Here is a 6,189-nt window from a genome sequence, read left to right on the forward strand (position 1 = left end):
TCCATCTGCATTTGCTTTTCATTGTTTACATCACATTGCAAACAGTCAGCCTTTCCATTGCCTTAACAATGGTTTTCTGTGTCCAATTATTTGGAGTAGGTCAGAGAACGCTTCCAGGTACAATAAAGGGCATATACTGTCCCTGTTTATCTCAGACAGCCACTACATTGGGCAAAAGGCACTAAGTATTTGTCATCATCGTCGTGGGCACTGCTTAGCAGGTATTAAGTGGGCCGGCTATCTCAGCAGTTCAAGCAGCTGTTAGCACCTTGCAGCTACCTGTCATGTAACCATCCCCCACCCTACACTGGCTTCTAGAACTCTCGCTACTTCTGTAGGTCCTTCTTGCTGGCTTGCTATCGGCTCAGTTTTAAACATTGAGGTTAAATATGATCCAACTTGAAAACAACGAATTGAGGCAACACTTGAAGCTCTGCTTTAAGATGTGAAAGCACACCCAGCCAGTTTAACTCATCCTCCTACCTGATGGTTCTAGAGCTTTAAATCTCAGCCAGACTAACAGATACATCAGTTTTCAGTGCAGACTTCTGAATCACCCTTCCTGCGCAGCGTTTTTTGCACTTCCATTATTTCTCACCAATGTTCCCTGTAAGCTGTGCACATGGCTGTGCAGCAACCCAGAAGACACCAAGCAGGCTGCTCACAAATTATCCCCTTTAGGATACTGTGCCTGCACAGCCACACAAAAAATGTAAAGGTACCCTGCATTCAAGTGAACAGGCTAGACACAACAAAAATAATTTAGAGGGGACATGGCTTCACAGTTGTTATATCAGGGAAATTTTGTTCACACAAAGGCAGCTGCTATAAGTGGTGGGGAACTGTATAATTACTGACAATACATTTGCAGCACCCCACTAACACTTCAGAAAGAAAGAAAAAGCCAGCTAAACTTTTGTGATGCCAACATGAATGTTGAGTAAGCAATTTGACAACATGGAGGTAGTAGAGAGGTCTAGAGAAGTAGAGCCAAGAGTTGTCAGCATATATGTGGAAGCTGATGTGAATGTCTGTGATAATGTTGCCAAGCAGCAGTATCTAGAGGGGAAGGAGAAGAATAAATAGATCCTGGCTGGGGACTACGAATGTAATGATGCAGGGTAGAAAGAGAAGCCAATGTTGGAGGTACCTATCCAATTGTAGCCACAGTAAGAGTCTAAACAAGCGAGGGCAGCCGCACTTGAGCTGGACAATGGAAGAGAGTTGTTGAAGCGGGATGACACAACCTTACATTGGACTCTGGGCCATTAACATAGTTCAGCTGCTCCACAGTGTAGTTTTGGGGATGACTTGGAGTTCTCACCATCTGTATCTGAGGATCAGTTAACTACTCACACCTCAATCTGATCATTGTACAGTGAGCAAAAGTAACACAGTATGAGTTGCAAATAGGCTTATTCTATGGGAAATATCAGCTCCAGATTATATATATATATATATATATATATAGTGATAGTCAAAATTGTAACAAGCGCAATGCAGTTTGCTGAAGCACTGGACCTCCTGCAAGTACACCAGGTAATCAGTGCATACACTACATCTGGCTGCAAATACAGCTAAAGCCATAGTACGGTTTTTTCCCAATTGCTTTCAAGTCAAATATGAGAGTTCATTCAATTTCTGATGTTGAAGTGTTTACTTATTTCAGGTGGCCAGTAATAATTTTAGTAATTTTGCATTTTAAGCTAATTTTTATAAAGAAATTCCATTAGAAAAACCACAGCCTTTACTGCCTTTCCTATAACAATCCAAGGTGATCAAGACACAGGTACAAATAATTTCAGGTTCCACATGTTAGGTGTCTGAGGCTGAGCACTTGACACAACTCCAAAAGAGCTAGTCAGTCAGGGCCACTTTGTGTTTTAGAAAAGAAACTTTGCTTTTTAAGCGTACATAGAACATTACAGCGCAGTACAGGCCCTTCAGCCCTCGATGTTGCGCCGACCTGTGAAACCATCTGACCTACACTATTCCATTTTCATCCATATGTCTATCCAATGACCACTTAAATGCCCTTAAAGTTGGCGAGTCTACTACTGTTACAGGCAGGGCGTTCCACGCCCCTACTACTCTCTGTGTAAAGAAACTACCTCTGACATCTGTCCTATATCTATCACCCCTCAACTTAAAGCTATGTCCCCTCGTGTTTGCCATCACCATCCGAGGAAAAAGGCTCTCACTATCCACCCTGTCCAACCCTCTGATTATCTTATATGTCTCTATTAAGTCACCTCTTCTCCTTCTCTCTAACGAAAACAACCTCAAGTCCCTCAGCCTTTCCTCGTAAGACCTTCCCTCCATACCAGGCAACATCCTAGTAAATCTCCTCTGCACCTTTTCCAAAGCTTCCACATCCTTCCTGTAATGCGGTGACCAGAACTGCACGCAATACTCCAGGTGCGGCTGCACAAGAGTTCTGTACAGCTGCAGTATGACCTCGTGGCTCCTAAACTCGATCCCCCTACTAATAAAAGCTAACACACCATATGCCTTCTTAACAGCTCTATTAACCTGGGTGGCAACTTTCAGGGATTTATGTACCTGGACACCAAGATCTCTCTGCTCATCTACACTACCAAGAATCTTCCCATTAGCCCAGTATTCTGCAATCCTGTTACTCCTTCCGAAGTGAATCACCTCACACTTTTTCGCATTAAACTCCATTTGCCATCTCTCAGCCCAGCTCTGCAGCCTATCTATGTCCCTCTGTAACCTACAGCATCCTTCGGCACTATCCACAACTCCACCGACCTTTGTGTCATCCGCAAATTTACTAACCCACCCTTCTACACCCTCATCCAGGTCATTTATAAAAATGACAAACAGCAGTGGCCCCAAAACAGATCCTTGCGGTACACCACTAGAAACTATACTCCAGGATGAACATTTACCATCAACCACCACCCTCTGTCTTCTTTCAGCTAGCCAATTTCTGATCCAAAGCACTAATTCACCTTCAATCCCATACTTCTGTATTTTCTGCAATAGCCTACCATGGGGAACTTTATCAAACGCCTTACTGAAATCCATATACACCACATCCACGGCTTTACCCTCATCCACCTGTTTGGTCACCTTGTCAAAAAACTCAATAAGGTTTGTGAGGCACGACCTACCCTTCACAAAACCGTGCTGACTATCTCTAATGAACTTATTCTTTTCAAGATGATTATAAATCCTATCTCTTATAACCTTTTCCAACATTTTACCCACAACCGAAGTAAGGCTCACAGGTCTATAATTACCAGGGCTGTCTCCACTCCCCTTCTTGAACAAGGGGACAACATTTGCTATCCTCCAGTCTTCCGGCACTATTCCTGTCGACAATGACGACATAAAAATCAAGGACAAAGGCTCTGCAATCTCCTCCCTGGCTTCCCAGAGAATCCTAGGATAAATCCCATCTGGCCCAGGGGACTTATCTATTTTCACACTTTCCAAAATTGCTAACACCTCCTCCTTGTGAACCTCAATCCCATCTAGCCTAGTAGTCTGTATCTCAGTATTCTCCTCGACAACATTTTCTTTCTCCACTGTAAATACTGACGGAAAATATTCATTTAACACTTCCCCTATCTCCTCCGATTCCACACACAACTTCCCACTACTATCCTTGATTGGCCCTAACCTATCTCTAGTCATTCTTTTATTCCTGATATACCTATACCGCTAAGTGAAAATTTCTTAAATGCAAACAGAAAATGCTGGAAAAACTCAGCAGGTTTGGAAGCAACTGTGGAAAGAGAAACAGGTAATGTTTAGGTTGGTAACATTGGGCTGGATTTTATAGGGTCGGATACCAGGAACGGTGGTGGGGAGAGGGCGCATGAAGATCGCTACGGATGAGGCCCGCCACCAACCCAGACACCGGCAGGGCCCATCCCAACCTCAAAGGAGGCGGAGAGGCCTCGTGGCAGGACTCCCCCTCCCCCCACCACCCCCAGCTTAGCGACAGGAACACAATTTCCATATGTAAATAAATTAACCTACCTGAATTAATGAAAGTCCAGTCGCCTCTTGATTTACCACACTGATCTTCATTTTGACGGCCAGCAATGCCACGCCTTCAGATCCCTATCCAGGGAAACGATGCCCAACTCCTGTGGGTGGTGGGTTGGGGGGGGGGGGGGGGAGGAGGTACTTTGCTCCATGCAGGAGGGGGAGAGTGGGGTCAAACTCTTCGGATTGGTGGGGGGAGTGATGGGAAGGGGTAAAGGACAAAGGTTCGGAACTTATACTTTCCCATATATTCAAAATATTGCATCAAACATCTTTGTTTCTATCCCAACAGTATTAATATGACCATCTGATCAGATCACTACATTTCACAGAATCAGAGAATTATTAGAGTGCAGAAGGAGACCATTCGGTCCATTGTGTCTGCACCGGCTCTCCGAATGAGCAGTTCACCTAATGCCATTCCCCCACTTTCTCCCTGTAACCCTGCACATTGTTCCTTTTCAGAGAACAGTCCGATTCCCTTTTGAATGCCTTGATTGAACCTGCCTCCACCACACAATGGGTTGCAGGGTTATGGAGAATGGGCAGGAAAGTGAAGTTGAGGCCGAGATGAGATCAGCCATGATTGTATTGAATGGTGAGGCAGGCTCGAGGGCCTGAATTGCCGACTCCTGCTCCTAGTTCTTATGTTCTTTAACTTTGGGGGGAGGTGGGAACAATCATATATTCATGGTAGGTATTCCAGGGGAGGGGGGGGGGAGCGGGGAGTGGGTGTCGGGCAGCGGTGAAGGGCAAGAATGATGTGTAATGCCATTGAGGGGTGGGAGAGGGCATGGAAAGATTTTTTCATTCATTTTTATTACTTTTACATTCAAAATTTAAATGCTCATTGAGGTCTGTAAGCCCTTTAAAAATGGCACCGGCGCGTACGCATTGGCACCAGATGCCATTGCCGGGGACGGCTCGCCCGCCCGACCCTCCACGTCATCGGGGGGGGTGGGGGGAAGGGTTCAGCCACCTTGGCTATGCTAATGAGCCGCCGCATTTGGAATCGCGGTGACTCCTCTATGTGCGTCCCATGTGTGTGGGCTGCCATGTTTTTCGCCCGCCGGCTTTCAAAATACGGCCCATTAACTCTTTCTCTCTTCACACATTGCTACCAAATCCGCTGAGTATTTCCAGCATTTTTTGTTTTCATCTCAGATTTCCAGCATCCAGAGTACTTTGCGCTTGATAATTTCTTTACTTGGTGGGTAACAGGACAACCCAGTACAAGGCAGTCATGTGACAGAGCATTTGGTAGTCAGTTTGAAGGTTACGAGTCTACATATGCTGGACTCCAGTCTCTACTACACCATCCACAGAACTGGTCAAATAATAGTTTGTACATCAGTCCTAGCCAAGTGTTACAACTGAGTTCAGCAAGTGAACCATCCTGGCCCACTAATGACTTCTGCTTCATTAAAGTTTACAGCACAGCAAGAATGTATTCAGTCCATTATGCCAAAACTAGATCTTCACTGGAACAATTCAAAACTAATCCCACTACCCTGCTGTCTGCCCAAAGCCCTGTTGCTCCCTCTACTTCAGGTATTAGTCCAATTTTCTCCTAAAACATACAGCCACTCCCAGTGGAATAACAGTCCATGTTCCAACAACCCTCTATGTAGAGACATAACTTCTCACTCCTCATTCTCATCAGACCTTGCTATTTTAATTTCCACAATAGCAAAGTCAGAGAACACCTAAACACTACCTATGTAACTAATTATCAATTCAAACTAGCCCACAGTTGAGTCATCAAATAAATAAATTCAAATAGCTCCATGTGTTGAGATAAGTTAAACTCAAAATACCGAAATAAAGAAATTAAAATTTCAGTACCTGGGTCACAATCCATCTTTCTGATGCGACGTTAAACCAAGGCTCTGTGTGTCCTCTCTGTAGGACATAAAAGATACTATGGCACTTTATCAAAGAGCAGGGCAATTCTCCCTGATGTCCTGGCCAATATCTATTCCTCAACCACCATCACCTAAAAAGTAAAAAGTTATCTGGTCATTATCACATCGTTGTTTGTGGGATATTGCTGTGCACATATTAGCTGCCATGTTTCTTACATTACAACAAGCTGTTCCAGCCAAGCTGTTCCAGTACAGCTACAACACTGGCATCTACCCTGCAATGTGGAGAATTGCCCAGGTATGT

The sequence above is a fragment of the Heterodontus francisci genome, chromosome 9 (assembly GCF_036365525.1).
Source record: "Heterodontus francisci isolate sHetFra1 chromosome 9, sHetFra1.hap1, whole genome shotgun sequence".
Lineage (NCBI taxonomy): Eukaryota > Metazoa > Chordata > Chondrichthyes > Heterodontiformes > Heterodontidae > Heterodontus > Heterodontus francisci.